Below are 19,154 nucleotides of genomic sequence, written 5' to 3'. Positions count from 1 at the left end.
TTTCTTTTTGGAATGCTCTCTGATGACATCACGAGCACAGTTCTCTCTGCTGACGTTATTATAATAATAATAATAACACTTTATTTATTGTTGTCCTTAGTGGGATTAGACCCCAAGTCCCCAGCACTGCAAGGCAGCAGTGCTAACCACTGAGCCACCATGCTACCCTTAGCATACATCTGCTATGCATGGTTGCTAAAATGGACAGAGATGTAAGCAGAGAGCACTGTGCTTGTGATGTCATCAGTGTTCCAAAAAGAAAGGAATTTCCTCTGTAGCATTCAGCAGCTAATAAGTACTGGAAGGATTAAGATTTTTTAATAGAAGTAATTTACAAATATGTTTAACTTTCTGCCACCAGTTGATTTAAAAGAAAAAAGGTTTTCAACGGAGTACCCCTTTAACACACAGCCATTATTATCTACACCGTGGCAACAAAAGTGAGTGCATCCCTAAGTGGAAATATCCAAATTGTGCCCAATTAGTCATTTTCGCTCTCCGTTGTAATGTGACTCGTTAATGTTACAAAGTCTCAGGTGTGAATGGAGAGCAGGTGTCTCACATTTGGCATTATCGCTCTTACACTCTCTAAAACTGGGCACTGGAAGTTCAACATGGCACCCCATGGCAAAGAACTTTCGGGGGGGAAAAAAAGAACTGTTGCTCTACATGAAGATGGCCTAGGCTTTAAAGGAGTACTCTGGTGGAAAACTTTTTTTTATTTTTTTTAAATCAACTGGTGCCAGAAAGTTAAACAGATTTGTAAATTACTTCTTTAAAAAAATCTTAATCCACAGATGAAATTCTTTTCTTTTTGGAACATAGAGCTCTTTGCTGACATCACAAGCACAGTGCTCTCTGCTGACATCTCTGTCCATTTTAAGAACTATCCAGAGTAGGAGAAAATCCCCATAGCAAACATATGCTGCTCTGGACAGTTCCTAAAATGGACAGAGATTTCAGCAGAGAGCACTGTGTTCCAAAAAGAAAATAATTTCCTCTGTAGTATTCAGCAGCTAATAAGTACTGGAAGGATTAAGATTTTTTTTTTATTGAAGTAATTTACAAATCTTTCTGGCACCAGTTGATAAAAAAAAAAAAGTTTTCCACCGGAGTACCTCTTTAAGAAGATCGCCAAGACCCTGAAATTGAGCTTCAGGACGGTGGGCAGGACTATACAATGGTTTCACAGGACAGGTTTCACTCAGAACAGACCGCACCATGGTTCACCAAACAAGTTGAGTGCATGTGCTTAGCGTCATATCCAGAGGTTGATTTCGCAAATTAGAAGTATGAGTGCTGCCAGCATTGCTGCAGAGGTTGAAGAGGTCGGGGGTCAGTCTGTCAGTGCTCAGACCATTTGCCGCACACTGCATCAAATTGGTCTGAATGTCTGTGGTCCCAGAAGGAAGCCTCTTCTAAAGAAATCTGAAAAGAGCAAAAAAAGGAAAGACCGACGGGAAGGCGCCTAGTGTGATACCGTTGATGACAGGTGTGGGGGGGGCTAGTCGAAGAGTAGGTAATGGATGCTCACCTTGAGCGAGCAAAAAACTCGCATGTAGACCCACAATGGGGTTAGTGGTATAGATGATAGTCCACCGGATGCAGCTGCTAAGCCCAGGGTACAGGACAGGACTAGCCAGTCCTGGAAAGATATGCAGTAGCGAGGAAGAAAAAACCCTTTCAAAGGGCCACAAACAATTTGCTGAAGAAAAGGAGACTAAGGATATGGATTACTGGAACCATGTCCTGTGGTCAGATGAGACCAAGATACGTTTTATTTGATTCAGATATGTCAAGTGTGTGTGTGGTTCCAATAAAAATTACAACTCTTCTTATTACAACTCTTCTTGAAAAATGTTCCTTAAAAGCCCTAACTGGCTATGGTGGAAGGGTTTAACACAATTCTTGACTATAGTGCAACACATTTTTCTGTTGAAATGCCCCGTGATATGATCGTGGCGGGACAGATCACCACCAATAAAGTGAAGTCCTACAAATGGTAGAGGTGTCGGGGGCACCATCCTGAACTATAATCTTTGCAGGACCTAATAACAGTTAATGTGATGTCATGCGGAGACATAGTCTTTGCAGAATACTGATGGGAACTGAGACTCTGTATTGATCATCGAAGAGAATTAGCTCAGACTTATGTTAATGAATTCAGGGATCAGTCATGATTAATGGCGATCTTGTATCTATAAAGCACAGGCCGAGTGATGGCGGATGTGACACGTGTTAGACCAGGAGTATGACACACTGGTTATAAATGAAGTGAGGGCCATTGTAACATAAGAACTTGGAATCCAAGATGTCAGTCATTGCTGTGATGTCCTGATGGATAAATTGTTATGATGAATTGAAGACGTGACAGTGACGTGTCATTCTTTCACACTGGTATCTGGATGCAGATGCTGAGGGGTAATGCATTGGCGTTTGAGGCCATTGTCATTTATGGCATATCCACTTCTAGATCCTCCGCCTTTTGGTAAAACAGGGGTCTCTTGGCCTCCGTTGAAGAAATCAAGAAGGAGGCATAATGAATCTCTTCCGTTGTGTAATGTTTCATTTCTCCTGTAGTGGCGCTGCAGAGAAACAAAGAGAAACAGAACACTTTAACCCCTTAACGACGCAGGACGTAAATGTACGTCCAGGTGCGGTGGTACGTAACTCACATGGACGTACACTTACATTACATGACCGCGAGCATCTTCATGCGCGGCAGTTCCCGGCTGCTAATAGCAGCCAGGGACCTGCCGATAATGGCCGACATCTGCGATCATGCGGATGTCTGCCATTAACCCCTTCAGATGCCGTGATCAATACAGATTACGGCATCTGTGGGAGTGCGGTCAAAAAAATGCATGATCGGATCGCCTGCAGCGCTGCTGCGGCGATCCGATCATCTGTAATGGCGGACGGAGGTCCCCTCACCTGCCTCCGTCCGTCTCCCGGCATCTACCTCTCTGGTCTGAGATCAAGCAGATTACAGATTGCAGCTGATCAATTGTTCAAAACAGTGTTTCCCAACCAAGGTGCCTTCAGCTGTTGCAAAACTACAACTCCAGCCGTAGGCTGTCCGGGCATGCTGGGAGTTGTAGTTTTGCAACAGCTGGAGGCACCCTGGTTGGGAAACACCGGTCTAAAGTAATACATTTGTAGCTATAATACTTTACACCCAGAGACAAAACCTTATATAAAGCTGTAGATATGTAACAATAACTATTATGTCTACGGTACAAAATCTATTGATCCCAACCCACGGAATAATTTACAGCCACCACTACTCTAACGTTCCCCCGATGCACATGAACAGTATTTACATTTGTATATTAACTTTTATGCCCGAACGTCCCGATATTAGAAATTATTTGAAGACCGGATGCAGGGAAGCAGGTGTTGCGGTCTACAAACTGCTTCAGCAGCCTTTGTAATCTAATCTCCAGTACAGCGATACATACAAACCCTCACGATTCCTCGCAGAGAAGCACGTCGCAGGTAGATGTATAAATCATACGAGAATCGCTAAAGCCGTCTCATTTCCCATTCTTACTGTTAAACAATTAGACTGCAACCCAAAGAAGAGCGAAGACGTGACAGGTACAATTAGCATGATCAATGCCGCTCATTTAGCACCGTCAGCAGTTTTGTCAATGACGCCGTATACAGTGCGTAGCATCAGGACGCCACCGTGTTTGCAGCACGTAAGATCTGACTGCATCATCGCCACTAACCTCCCCCCCCACCCCCCACCGGTGCATTCATAACGCATCCTGTCTGCAGTAAATTCACAAGGATAAGCGAAAACCCGCGTTATAGGCTATGACACTCTCTCGATCCGCAGAGTCACATCCAGATTTCATTATTTTTTGTTCTGCTTATTGTCCGTCTCCGAATCGGCAGTTTTCCGGGACAATGAATTTCCCAAGGAAGTGATGTGCACATTGATGCATCTCTCGATGGCGCTTCGGGGACAATTGGATGCGGGGTAAAAAATGACAGCCGGGTTAAAAATGACTATTTAGTGCGAGTTGTTTATTTCTTCTAATAATTCCGAGGTGAATGACACATGAGAGCGCAGATTTCAATTTAATGAGGTTTCGCTTGCTTTTCTTGCCTTTGGAATTGTAAAAAAAAAAAAAGCCTGAAAAGTTCCTCTTCTGCGGCACTACGGAGGGAAATGTACCGGCAGTGCTGTATGGCGACAATCCCTGAGAGGGCTATGGGACAAAATGGATGGAGCAGCGATGACCTCTGCCTGCCGTAAAGATAGCCAAGAGAGAATGAACCCCCCTCCCCAAACTTATCATTCATTGTTTGCTCACAGCTTTGTCCCCTATTATCCTTCCGAAATGTATTGAAATACCATTAAGAACTGTTTTGTGCTACGGAGCCCTGAAGATATAGTTTTTTTTCCTCCATGAAATTCTGAAGTTAATGTCTTTATTCCGGGGGATTTTGGGTAAAGTTTTAAGAGCAGCGGCTCCGGACATTTATTTTTACTACGAAAACTGAGTATACGCATTAGATTGATGCCGGTGGATTATAGACATTTTTAGAAAGGATACGTCGATGATGTGAATGTGAGACTACTTCTCTGGCATCCATACTCTGGAACTAATTTATCCAAATGTGTGACATAAAAAGTGGAGAGATATTGTGTCTATTTAAAAATATGAATCCTTCCAGTACTTATCAGCTGCTGTAAGCTCCAGAGGAAGTTGTGTAGTTCTTTCCAGTCTGACCACAGTGCTCCTCTGCTGCTACCTCTGTCCATGTCAGGAACTGTCCAGAGCAGGAGCAAATCCCCATAGCAAACTTATCCTGCTCTGGACAGTTCCTGACATGGACAGAGGTGGAAGCAGAGAGCACTGTGGACAGACTGTAAAGAACTACACTACTTCCTATGCAGCATACAGCAGCTGATAAGTACTGGAAGGATTAAGATTTTTAATTTACAACTCTGTTTAATTTTCTGGCACCAGTTGATTTGAAATTAAATTTTTTCCCTTAAAATGCATCAAGATTTGAACTATGACTTGACAGAGTGTGCTGTTCACTTATGAATTAATGGAATTAATCTGCATCAACTTTATAGTGATGGATCAATCGTCAACCAGTTTTGGACTATTTCTACATGTTGGGCATGTTACCTAAAGAAGGCAGCACATCTGTACTCCCCCAACTTGTCTACAAACTTGGCTTTAAAGGGTTACTCCGCTGCTCAGCGTTTGGAACAAACTGTTCAGAACGCTGGAGCCGGCACCGGGAGCTCGTGACGTCATAGCCCCACCCCCTCAGGATGTCAAGCCCGCCCCCTCAATGCAAGTCTATGGGAGGGGGCGTGACGGCCGTCACGCCCCCTCCCATTGACTTGCATTGAGGGGGCGGGGTGTAATGTCATGAAGGGGCGGGGCTATGACGTGACCAGCTCCCAGGTCCAGTGTTCGGAATAGTTTGTTCCAAACGCTGAGCAGTGGAGTACTCCTTTAAAGGAAAACCCCTTGTAAAGTAGTCCCCATAGTCACAGACTACAGAGGCCTCCAGTCTTTGTTGTTTTACAGGGCGGGGAAGGCACTTCCTTATGCGCAGGGAAGCTTTGCCGCAGCTCTCTCTGGTTCTCCAGACTTGTAGAATGAGTCCAATTTGCACAAGTTCATTTTTACTGTAGAACAATAAAACGAAATGACAGGATCCGCAACGCACGTTCATCTCCGTCTGTTTAATGAGGTTGGATTGAGGGAATGTTACACTGAAACGTTTCCTCTCTACAAGTCCTTTTCTGTTTTTTTTTCTTTTGAGTAACAACGAATCTCAGGAAGATGAAAGCCGAGATCTGTGAAACCATTGGGTGATTTCTTGTCAAATACAGAATTATAGATCCTGTGCCGTATATTAAGCGATCCATTGGATGGGGCAGCTGAGGGACAATGTAGACTTGAACCTTCATTTTGTATTTACAGTGATCCCTCAACTTACAATGGCCTAGACCATTGTAACTTGTAACCTTGCTACGGACAGTCCAGATCTGCGAAACGTGTCAATGGCTGAAAGAACTGACCAATCAGAATGGACATTTCACTGGTAAAACCCCCGTATTACCAATGCACTCAATTCCTTTCTGATAGTGCCCCCTACAGTACAGGGAGGTATTACATGTTTTGTACTCTTTACCTGTGACAGAGTTAACTGCTCCTTTGGACACCAGGTGAGGGCGGCTCCATTTAACTTTTTTGGGACACTGTGTACTGTACAGGACCCTGAAGAAGCTCCTGTCCTCTACATAGACAGTGATTACAGCTCCCAGCTGATTTTTCTATCTTTTTTTATGTAAGGATTTGCTTTATCTATATTAGTTATCTACTTATTTTTGTTTAATCCTCACTTTTTCCTATTTTGGATGACATTTTGGTGGCTTTAGAACCAATTACCAGGTTTACATAGAGTTATGGTCTCAACATACAATGGTTTCAACCTACAATGGTTGTCCTGGAACCGATTAATATTGTAACTTGAGGGACCACTGTAGTTCTATGGATTGTAACTTGGTAGTTTTTTTATGATATGGAAACCTAATGCAGTGAAGTTCTATTAGTTATCTAATATTTCTGAAAGTCTGATAATTTGACGTTTGTTTTTCATATACAATAGCATGAAATTTTACGAGACAAAATAAATAGGCGTGAAGTTACAAAAGGTTGTATTGCTTAGAAAATCCAGTTTCAAAGAGAAAATGAGACAATTCTACTAGGTAGGATCCTTCCTTTAAGATTGTTAGCCCTCTCGGGCAGAGCCCTCTCTCCCTCTATATCAGTCTGTTGTAATTTTCTCTATTTCGCATTCATTGTACTCGCGTTTGTGTTATGAAATGTACTTTAAACCCCTATTCTATGTACAACCCCCTGAAACCAAGAGCCCTATGTAAATAATTTGTTATTAAACAGGGCTGAGAGCGACTACAAAGAGCTTCTCTCGCTCTGGAGGACCCAAAACTTGCAGTCTTTACCTTAACAGTCCATTTATTTTCAATGAAATCTGTGAAATGCTTAAGTGGTGGCGCTGGATATAAATAGAATAGTTGATGCTGGGCTAAGCCACAGGTCACAGAGGATCACTGGTGGAAGCAGAAAGTCCCCTTTACTTCGGTCTTTGCTAGAAACCAATATGAACTCATACCCAAGACCAGACACCTAAATTATTTCTAATCCCAGACCAGATCCCAAAATGAATGGACCCCAGATGAGACCATGAAATAAATAAAGACCCCAGATCAAACTCTTTAAAAAGTACCTGTCACCAAATAAACTTTTCTAAACTAATTCAGGCTATGTTCCCTAACTACTCCTAACACTACTCCCACCCTTAAAATTTTTTTCTAAGCTTTAAAAAGCTGTGTATCTTACTGTTCTTCTTGCTCACATAGTGCAATCTCCCAGCAGAAAAAAGTGGGCGTTTCCCAGCAGGCATGGCATCACTGAAGCCTGCTGGGGGACCACTTCCACCCTCACATGTTTGCAGTGCTGTTATGAATAGAAGACCTAAAGCTCTGTGTATCTTTCGGTGAGGCTATTTGCAGCTTTCAGTCTGTGCAGTTTTCAGTGAGGTTAATGTGCAGCTGTCAATCAAGCTCAGTGCAGGGAAGCACTTCCTGAGTTTGGTCTCCTGCCAGGCCAGGAGGAGACCAAACTCACTGTATTAATTGTGGCAGGGAACAAAACAGAGCCACCTAGTGGCTGATTATCCTATTACATTTTAAACATATTTATGTTGATAATTTTAAAAGCACGTGAATGGGAAAGTGTCTGCTAATTACACAAGGAACACTATATTAAAAATTTTATTTGGTGACAGGTACTCTTTAAATAAATAAAGACCCTCTAGAGCTATTCCAATCTCTAGCTCCCCTTAAAACAGGCACAAATTACTGACTTGATCACCTAAATAAAAACTGACCCCAAACAAGACCCTCTAAATTATTACAGTCTAATTATATAAATTCAGACCCAGATCCCCATAAATACAATTCTCATAAAAGAGCCCATAAATACAGACCCCAGAGATACATATTGGCCCTGATTTACTAAGAGTGTTGTTTAGTTTTATATGTGTGTTTTAATTCCCTACAATTTTTTTCCACTGTATTTACTAAGGTTTCTCTACAGTTTGCACTTTTCCCTACATGTTGTGTTTTTTTTTTTTTCTTTTTAATTTTTTTTGGTTCACTGTACCCAAAGATACTGCCATATCGGGTCAATGCATAGGGCGACGGAAGCAAGCTTTGAAATCGGCCCCCGTTCTCAAAAATCCATTTAATATATCGTCCCCAGATAGGGGACGTATCAGCTATTAAACTGATAAGAACAGATACTACACTTGATCTTAGCCAAAAGGCCGAGAAGCGATTTATTTATTTATTTTTTATACCTGCTCTGATTTTTAGGGTTTTCCTCAGCTCAAATCCATCATATTTTCTGTGGAAACCTTAATAAATATGTAAGGTTTTGGTAAAAATAAAAAATAAATGGTTGGGCATATGTGGTCATGCCCATTTCTGTGATGACCATGCTCCCTTTTTTTTTTATTTCCCACAGTAAAATGGAGAGTTGGTCAGGTCTTTTTCATTTCTGGCGCAGACAGACTCTCTGGCGCACAACCTGACAAAACATGTCGGCTTTACAATAGAAAATTAGTGCCATTGTTTGCAGAATACGCTGTACAGATTTGTTACCACACAGCAGTTAGAATGGTAAAATGGTGGCCACCACCACGAGTAGAGGCTGCATCCGCTGTGAGTGATGGGATTGCTCCCGTCTTGATCAGATTATGTAATATCATTACACGGTACTGTCACTAGTCCGCTCTATTATACATAGCCATCCATAACCGAGTAGACTAAGCGTCTCAAGTAGTGATGGTTCATGATCCATTAGGCTGCGCATCACGTCTGCATTAACAATTTTTATTGATGAAGCCCAAGTACTTTTTCTGACGTTATAGCGATGGCGAAATGATGGATTGTGACCTCCAGCAAAACATATCCCTTTTCTATCACTCCACAATGTATCACTCTCAAGTGGTTGTCAAATAATTGTGTTTAGAAGGTATAACAAGCTGTCGATATTCAGATATCCCTCCCCCATCTTTAGCTCTGTGGTCAGTGATATCTGAAGGTCTCTTTGCTTTGTGCACAGAGAACATATGGCATCACACTAAGTCCCGACGAGTCCCGGGTGGTACCTACATACGGGACTGTATTCTCTCCTCCACCTTTTTTCCTCACTATGGGGGGAGATTTATCAAAACCTGTCTAGAGGAAAAGTTGTCCGGTTGGCCATAGCAACCAATCAGATCGCTTCTTTCATTTTTAACAAGGCCTCTGCAAAATGAAAGAAGCGATCTGATTGGTTGGTATGGGCAACTGGACAACTTTTCCTCTGGACAGGTTTTGATAAATCTCCCCGTATGAATCTACTACAGTGTAGTATAGGCATATAGATTTCATAGATCTGTAATTCGTCTCTGTGTGTAGGCTTTTTGTCATACCCACAGGATGCTACACACACTCAAATGAGTGGGCTCAGCTACCATAAACCGACAAGGGGTGCTACTGTTCGTACCAAATATGAACACTGCACCAAAGAAAAGAAATACGCAACATAGCGCACACCCACAATATATGTACCAAGAAAATAGTCTTTATTTTACACATACAAATAGTTTACAATAGCAGACAATACAATTAAAAACATTTAAAAAAGGCCCAAATGGCCACCTGCAGGTGGCCATTTTGGGCCTTTTTTTAAATGTTTTTAATTGTATTGTCTGCTTTTGTAAACTGTGGGTGTGTGCGCTATGTTGTGTATTTTTTTTCTTTAGTGCAATATCCACAGGATGCAGCCGGGAGCCACCCTTTCAGGTGGGACAGGTGTCGAGAGACCCTTGTTTTTGACAAAAGTGGAGGCTTCAGTAGTAAGACCCTCGTCTATCAAACATATCTGCCATGTCCTGTTGATGAACCATAGATGGCTGAATGGGAATACCTCTTTAAAATGGAACTGCAGTGCAAAAGTAACTGATCTCCTATCCACCGGATAGGGGATAATTGACAGCTGCGGGGGTCTGACCTCTGGGAACCCCTGCAACCCCCTAACCAGACCTTGGATTTCTGAGAGGAATTTGCTGAGGCCGGCACGCACATTGGCCCTCATTTACTATTGCAAACCCGACATGTTTTGTCTGGTTGTGCGCCAGATTCTGTCGCAAAAAACCCCAACTAACTCTCCATTTTGCTGAGAAACCCTGAAAAAGGGGCGTGACCGCGGGGGAAATGGGGTGTGGTCTCAGAAAAGGGGCGTGTTCCTGACATTTTTACAAAAACCCAACATATTTACTAAGTTTTTCACATAAAATGTGGTGGATTTGAGCTGAGGAAAACACTACAGATCAGAGCATGTGTAAAAAAAAAAAAAGCAAAATGTAGGGAAAGTGGAAAATGTAGGGAAACCTTAGTAAATACCGTGGAAAATAAATTGTAGGGAATTAAAACCCACAAAGAAACCTACACAACACTCTTAGTGGATTAGTTACTTTTTGCTGCAGTACCCCTTTAGGTGACGTTACACTTAGAGCCTGCATTTGATGTATACATTATTGAAATGCTCCTAGAGTATATACCAAACATATTCATATGCCTCCATTTACTTGCACAGATCAAGAGAGTGAGCTTTCCGGCCTCCATCGGGCCAGTATGTCTGTACGCTTTATCACTACCTTCTATCGGAGGTATTCGTTGGTGAATTGGTATGTTTTCTGATGTATACCTTTTTACGTAGGCTCTGAACGTGTGAGCATAACCTGAGAAGCATATAGGGGGAGATTTATCAAAACCTGTGCAAAGGAAAAGTTGCCCAGTTGCCCATAGCAACCAATCGGCTAGCTTCTTTCATTTTACAGAGGCCTTGTTAAAAATGAAAGAAGCAATCTGATTGGTTGCTATGGGCAACTGGGCAACTTTTCCTTTGCACAGGTTTTAATAAATCTCCCCCATAGTCCCTAAAACTGGTTGTCCCACTATCAACCCTTCACCCTATACACAGGATTGGAGATGAATGTTTGAACTTGGGGGGGTCAGAGCAATAACAGCATGCAATGTCGAGAATGGAGGTCCTGAATCTCTATTTATAATGAATCGGTAGTCACTGGCTACGGAATTTAAAACTCGGCAAACGTAGAAAGTGTAGTCCGGCACTGCTGCCCAAGACTAAGACCAGTCCCTATAGAAAAGTCTATCCCTGTTCACACGTTCACTGTGGTGCCGGGGGTTCAATCCAGAAAGAGCGGAAGCCAATATTCATCAAACAAGTAGAAGAACGAAAGGATGCACTCACCCGGGATTCTTGGAGATAGAAGACTTTATTGAGTCATCGGTGTGTCACACAGGCGGGTAGGCGCAGAGGAGAGACCTCACAGCGACAGGCTGTTTCCTGCGCACAAGGCGCACTTCTTCGGGCTGCTATTAGCAGCCCGAAGAAGTGCGCCTTGTGCGCAGGAAACAGCCTGTCGCTGTGAGGTCTCTCCTCTGCGCCTACCCGCCTGTGTCACACACCGATGACTCGATAAATTCTTCTATCTCCAAGAATCCCAGGTGAGTGCATCCTTTCGTTCTTCTACTTGTTTGATGAATATTGGAATTTAAAACTCTTCTTGAGATCATTAGAGGCCCCAGTGGTCGGACCCTACTCAATCGTACACTTATCTTGTTTCTTTTCGTTTTGACCCTCCTTGATTCCTCGGCCCTTTGTATGTGAAGTTGTATGATCTAGAATAAAGCCATCTTATTCTGTCCTCCTCTCTCACCTTCTCTCCTTCTCCACCATTGCTCATGAGTCACAAGACGTGAGCACTTGAGTCCATCATACCGGCGGGCGGCTCCGTCACCAGATTACAGCCTCTTTAGCGATGATTGATTGTTGATTAGAGAAGTTAAATGATGGCTCCGCTCCGCATTCATTTGCTCATCTCCACTTGGTCTTTAGCTTTTTAATCTTTTCTCTCTTTATTGTTTTATAGAAATAATGTATTACCACAATCCTGCCAGGCTGCCTGTAATGATTCACACGACCTTTCCTGTGATCTTGAATATTTTATGTAGTCGATTTGTGATTGATTTTGCATGTGTTTGTGCTGCTGTTTATTCCTCGGAATTTGGCTTTGCATATGTAGTTCTTCTGATACTCGGAAGATAAGTTATCTGCTACTGTTTGGACTATCGTTCTTAGACTATGCTCACACAGGGGAAAATTTGCGGAACTCCACAAATGTGCATGTTCTGCTGGCCCGGGGTACGATCGGAAATGCACCGTCTCCATTGACAGCACTGGAATTTGAGTGTTTCCTGTCTGTCAAGAAAGGACCAGGAAATAGAGATCAGCAGGATCCATTAAAGGGGTACTCCTCTGGCCAGCAATCGGACGTCATGCCCACGCCCCCTCAATACAAGTCTATGGGAGGGGGCGTGACGCCCCCTCCCATAGACTTGCATTGAGGGGGCGTGGGTGTGATGTCACGAGGGGCGTGACCGACCCCCGCAACGTGAAGACTAAAGACTTTAAAAGGGTTGTCTGGTGAGATAAACTAGTGTTCTGGCACTTAAAGGGGTACTTCGGTGGAAAACTTTTTTTTTTTTTTTAACCAACTGGTGCCAGAAAGTTTAAACAGATTTGTAAATTACTTCTATTAAAAAATATTAATCCTTCCAGTACTTATTAGCTGCTGAATACTACAGAGGACATTCTTAACTTTTTGGAACAGAACACAGAGCTCTCTGCTGACATCATGACCACAGTGCTCTCTGCTGACATCTCTGTCCATTTTAAGAACTGTCCAGAATAGGAGAAAATCCCCATGGAAAACATATGCTGCTCTGGACAGTTCTTAAAATGGACAGAGATGTCAGCAGAGAGCAATGTGGTCGTGATGTCAGCATAGAGTACTGTGTCCCAAAAAGAAAAGAATTTCCTCTGTAGTATTCGGCAGCTGATTAGTACTGGAAGGATTAAGAATTTACAAATCTGTTTAACTTTCTGGCACCAGTTGATTTAAAAAAAAAAAAGTTTTCCACCGGAGTACCCCTTTAAAATGGGTACTCCACTGGCCAGCGTTCGGAACAAAATGGAACACTGGCCCATAGACTTGCGTTCCCATAGACTTGCATTGAAGGGGCGTGATGTCATAAGGGGTGTGACCGACCCCCGCAACGCGAAAACTAAAGACTTAAAAGGGGTTGTCTGGTGAGATAAACTAGTGTTCTGGCACTTAAAAGGGGTATTCCACTGGCCAGCGTTCGGAACTAAATATTCCGAACTCTGGCCAGTTGAGTACCCCTTTCAAGTGCCAGAACACTAGTTTATCTCACCAGACAACCCCTTTAAAGTGTTACTATTTTGATCACTGAGACCCCCACTGATCTTAGCAGCGAGCTTTAGTCCCCGGCCTAGCGGTCATTGCAGGAGACTGGCTGTATTATAGTGTATGGCCCCGTCAGTGATTAAATGCCTTACAAGGGGGGGGGGGGGGGGGGTTATAATGCGTCACTCGGCTATATCTAGTGATTGATAGGGGTCTGTTCGGCCCACATAACTGCATTTTACAAATTACACAGCTTTTTTTTAACCTTTAATATTGACGTTGTATATTTACAGCAGATCTTTGTTTTTACTGCTGAACCAATTGGTTTGTAAAAGACATAGTACCGTATTTTTCGCCATATAGGACGCTCCGGCATATAAGACGCACCCAATTTTAAAGGAGAAAAATCTAGAATACAATGTAAAGTATAGGACAGTGATCTTCAACCAGCGGACCTCCAGATGTTGCAAAACTACAACTCCCAGCATGCCCGGACAGCCCTTGGCTGTACGGGCTTGCCAGGAGTTGTAGTTTTGCAACATCTGGAGGTCCGCAGGTTGAAGACCAATGGTATAGGAGGTAATACTCACGTGTCCCCGCCGCTCCGGACCCGTCACCGCTGCCCTGGATGTCGCCCTCCATCGCTGTCGCCGCGTCCCCGGGGTGTCCCAGTCACTCCGGAACGTCTCTGCAGCCCGGTATCCTCGCTGTCCGTCGCCGCCATCACCTCGCTACGCACGCCGCTCCTATTGGATGATGGGACGGCATGCGTGACGACGTGATGACGACGAAGGAGAGCGCCGGCCATGCAAGGTAAGGTCCCTCCCGGTGCAGCCGGGTTAGTGTCGCTTTCCCTTCAGACGCGGTGGTCAGCTTTGATCGCCACGTCTGAAGGGTTAATACAGGGCATCACCGCGATTGGTGATGTCCTGTATTAGTCGCGGGTCCCGGCCGTTGATGGCCGCCGGGTCCGACCTGATAGGACAGGGTTTTAATGTGTATTCGCTGTATAAGACGCACCAACTTCCCCCCCCCCCCAGTTTTGGGGAAGAAAAAGTGCGTCTTATACGGCGAAAAATACGGTATGTGATCTTATTATATCTGTTTGTTGTTATGCAGCTGTTTGCATGTATCTGTGTATGTGACTGTATGCAATATAGATAGACATAAATATAGATATTTTTCTTTTCTTTGTTTTCTGCCCTTTTTTTTTTCTAATATTCCTTTTCTCCACTATTCGCATCCCTGAGCCTTAACTCCCAGCTCCAAAGTAATAAAAAATACAAAGCCCCGGGGTAAAAAGCAACATTTAGGGACGTGCTCGGCCCCATCCTAATTTTACATATTGCTTGCTTCTAGGTTGTGAGACACGTGTTTGCTCTGATCCCTGACTTAACCTTTAATAAAACTGGAATTTAGTTACTTAGGCGGGTGCGGAATATTACATTAATATGTCAGAGGTGCCGTCTGCCTTTAATTAAGGAACAAAATCCCTGTTTCCTTTGATGCGAAATGACTATAAATCGCACCTTGTCCGACTACTCCTGGACTACACCACCTATTATGTTTGTGTAGTTTGTTATTGCAATTGGGGTTAAATGAGAACTCCACCCACTAGCTAAAAAAAGTTGTTGGTTAATGAGAAAAGAGAAAGTCCACTTATTTTCTACCTGATGATATAAAGAACAGAAAGGGGGGGGGGGGGTTAGTGATTTATAATAAATTCTCGTACAGAAAATCCTTAAGTTGTGTAATATAGGAAACATGAGTCATTAAACCCATTGACATTTCTATTACCTATACCTGTATTATACTATTTGTAATAAAGGATCGGGCTATGTGGAACCAGAATAACTCTGTGTCATACATTTGGCTTTGGGGATATCAGTAAAGTTAAAGGGGGGAGAGGGGGATGATTAGAGTAAGGTGAAGCGCCATTGTGAATTTAGGTAGAGTTCCTCTTTTCACATTGAAATACATTTTTTGTTTTAATGGTCTCAATGTTTATGTTATAGCAGTATATCAGGTGTCTGTTCTAGTGGTAGATATCAGCTGTGCACATGCTCTGTAGACCAATTAAGTAATTACAGTGCAGTTACATCCTGCAGAATTTACTGTACAAGCATTCTAGGCTCCTTGATTTTCAGACTGCCTCCCCAAATACAACTGCTGTGTATACAAACCCCCACACCCTGTATTGTTCAAAACGGTAATAACACCCCTTTTGTAACCCCACAAATTAACAGTACTCCAAATGTGTCCCCCCCATGAGGCCCTATGCATTAATGGTGCTCCTCTTGATTCCTTACACCTTTCTTTCCCACAAACTCGGGGGGGGGGGGGGGGGGGGGGCTCCCTTTGTTTTCTTAACCAGTAGTTAGTAGTTATTCTGCCTTTGCCCCAACAAAAATATATTAATAAAAATAAAGAACCATCTTGGACAGGTTCTTGCCCATCGTGCCTATAGAGGGGATAAATGGAAAGCAGCATGAAATGTTTGGCACAAAATAAGGCACCTGCAGTAATGGTAATAATAATATACGTTACCACGAACTTTGAAAGTATTTATATTTCTGCTACATACATTTTTATAGTATACAAATTGCACATTGTAAGCTTGAATTGCTTCCTGTTTTAGGAGCTTCTTTTTCAGTATGAACGTTGGGGCACGTGCGACACTCCCCGTTTCCAACATCTTACTATTTTTGGTTAACCATTTTAATCTGTATCCTTAATAGACGTTCTCAGTTTCCTCTTATTTACCTCCTCGGAGTGGCGATTTACTTGACTATAATCTTGCTGCGGTCTCTTGCTTGCATTAAACACTTCCTAACACCTCCTTTCCATGACAAACTTTCTTGCAAAACATATGGAAGTGAAGATCGACATTAGTGGGCAGTCTATTTCTGAGTATGTTGTAATATTCCCATGGAAAATTCTCCAGATTTGTTAGACGGGGCTGAAAATTAACCCAAAATGCTTAGTTTCTGGTCCTGCTTTAACACCTTAAGGACAAAGGGCGTACCTGTACGTCCTTGTCCCGCTCCCCTTCTATGACGGGGGCTCAGGATCATAGCGGGGTGGTTCCAGCAGCTATCAGCCACCAATACCCATGGCTAATGCCATCACTGATCCCGGTGATGCCCGGCATTAACCCCTTAGATGCCACAATCAAAGTTGATTAGGGAAAAACAAAGTACCTACCGTGAAGTATGAAGAGGGATAATGCTATGGGGGTGGCTTTCAGGGGTCGCCGCGACCTCTAAGTTCCAATGAAGGGAAATCTTAATGCTTCAGCACCAAGACATTGTGGACAGTTGTCACTTCAAACATTGTGGGAACATTTTAGGTTCTGCCCTTTTCTGTCACACTATGAACCCAAACCTCAACCCCATCCAACTTCTTTGGGATGAAGTAGAACAGAGATGAGATTGTGAACCGATCCTCTGCTCCAAAATCAGTACCTGACCTCACAAATGCTCTTCTGGGTCAATGAAAGAAAATTAAAAAAGACTGCAAATCACCACACTGCTTTTTTTTTATTGTTCCAGCAACACATAGGCCCAGCAGGAACTGCCACACATTTCCAATGATTGCAACGCATCACAGAAACTAGAAAGAAGCAAGGATTGGGAGTATCACTTTTTATTTATTTATTTATTTTTTTAGATCCCCTTGCAACTCCTTTAAAGTATTGAGGTTATCCAATATTAAGGGGGTGCCAGGAAGTTAGAGATTTGTAAAGTACTTCTATTTAAAAATCTTAATCCTTCCAGTACTTATGAGCTGCTGTATGCTCCAGAGGAAGTTGTGTAGTTCTTTTCTGCCATACCACATGGTCTCTGCTGGCACCTCTGTCCATGTCAGGAAAGAACTACCAAACTTCCTCTGGAGCATACAGCAGCTGATAAGTACTGGAAGGATTAAGATTATATAAATAGAAGTAATTTACAAATCTGTTTGACTTTCTGGCACCAGTTTGATTTGAAAACATTTTTGTAAGGGAGCGGTCTTCCAAACTGTGGGCCTCCAGATGTTGCAAAACTAAAACTCCCTGTCCTGGCATGCTGGGATTTGTAGTTTTGCAACATCTGGAGGCACTCAGTTTGCAGACCACTGCTTTACAGGAAGGTTAATAATGTTTATCAAAAGCACATATAACACGTTTCCAGTCCATACTGGACTCTTCATCAGATGCACAATCTGGAGTAGTAAAATAGGAGGAGTGCCAGACTAATAAATCTGTGTTTCATCTATCCAAGTGAACATCATCAATGAGCAGTTAGACAGAAAACTTCAGAAGCTAATAACTATTGGAAGGATTAAGATTTTTTTAATAGAAGTAATTTACACATACGTTAACTTTCCGGAGCCAGTTGATATATAAAAAAAGTCTGGAATACCCCTTTAAGCGTCAGATTATGTAGGTACACACCCTATTACCAACAGGAATGGCAGTACCAAATTGTCCTTTTAATTTTTGAATTTACAGGAGGAATAACAGAAGAATAGCAAATCAGAGTTCCAAAAAACAGGTGCTCCAGAATTTTTGTGTCAAGGACAATACAGCGATCCCTCAAGTTACAATATTTATAGGTTCCAGGACGACCATTTTATGTTGAAACCATTGTATGTTGAGCCCATAACTCTATGGAAACCTGGTAATTGGTTCTGAAGACCCAAAATGTCATCCAAAAATAGGAAAAAGTGAGGATTAAAGAAAAATAAGTAGATAACTAATAGAGATAAAGCAAATCCGCACATATAAAAGTAAGAAAGACTTCATGGCTTTAAGGGGACATTTTACACTCCTATCGTGAAAATGTTTTCCTTGTTGGTCCATGCAAAATGGGAGGGTGATTTAGGGCCCTTGTTGGATGATGAGTGGTCTACTATTTTGTCCCATACCCCCCTGCTATCCCTTGTGTTTATTTTGTGTTGTAATGTCAAAAACCTAATAAAAAAATATCTAATTTCAAAACAAAAAATAAAAAAAGTAATAAAGATCTGCTGAGAGCTGTAATCACTGTCTATGTAGAGGACAGGAGCTTCTTCAGGGTCCTGTACAGTACACACAGTGTCCTAAAAAAGTAACATGGAGCCGTCCTCACCTGGTGTCCAAAGGAGCAGCTAATCCTGGTACAGGTAAAGAGTACAGAACATGTAATACCTTCCCTGTACTGTAGGGGGCGCTACCAGACACCAGTCAGTGCATACACTTCAGTAATACAGGTAAAGAGTACAGAACATGTAATACCTTCCTGTACTGTAGGGGGCGCTACCAGACACCAGTCAGTACTTCAGTAATACAGGAGTTTTACCAGTGAATGCCCATTCTGATTGGTCAGATCTTCCAGCAATTGACATGTTTTGCGGATCTGGACTGTCCGTAGTATTGTATGGTCCAGAAAAGCCTGAAAATATTGTAACCTGAGGCCATTGTAAGTTGAGGGATCACTGTGCAAGTATTTATAGGGGTTCTTTGGTGCTCCAGCGTTCTGAACATTTTGTTCAGAACACTAGGAGCCGGAGGCTGTGATCGTGATGTCATGGTCACACACCCTTGTGATGTCATGGTCACGCCCGCTCCATTCATGTCTATGGGAGGGGGCGTGGCAGCCGCCACGCCCCCTCCCATAGACATGAATGGAGAGGGGGTGACCATGACATCATGACAACTGCCACAGGAACCTGGTGTTTGTTTAGAACTTCGGGTGCTGCAGGAGACCGCGGGGGCCCCAGCAGCA

General features: G+C 42.8%; 1 protein-coding gene and 1 non-coding gene across 3 annotated transcripts in view; one reads left to right on the top strand and one right to left on the bottom strand.

Annotated features, from left to right (window-relative positions):
• RSU1 (Ras suppressor protein 1) overlaps positions 1 to 19,154 on the top strand; it is a 133,127-nt gene that overhangs the window by 39,768 nt on the left and 74,205 nt on the right. The window lies entirely within an intron of this gene.
• LOC130275195 (U2 spliceosomal RNA) lies at positions 8,213 to 8,403 on the bottom strand. Its single transcript, XR_008844691.1, has one exon. It is a non-coding gene; the product is annotated as a U2 spliceosomal RNA (small nuclear RNA).

The sequence above is a fragment of the Hyla sarda genome, chromosome 5, assembly GCF_029499605.1.
Source record: "Hyla sarda isolate aHylSar1 chromosome 5, aHylSar1.hap1, whole genome shotgun sequence".
In the NCBI taxonomy this organism is placed as follows: Eukaryota; Metazoa; Chordata; class Amphibia; order Anura; family Hylidae; genus Hyla; species Hyla sarda.
Note: the sequence above shows the minus strand (reverse complement) of the source record. Positions and strands in the feature narration are given on the sequence as shown.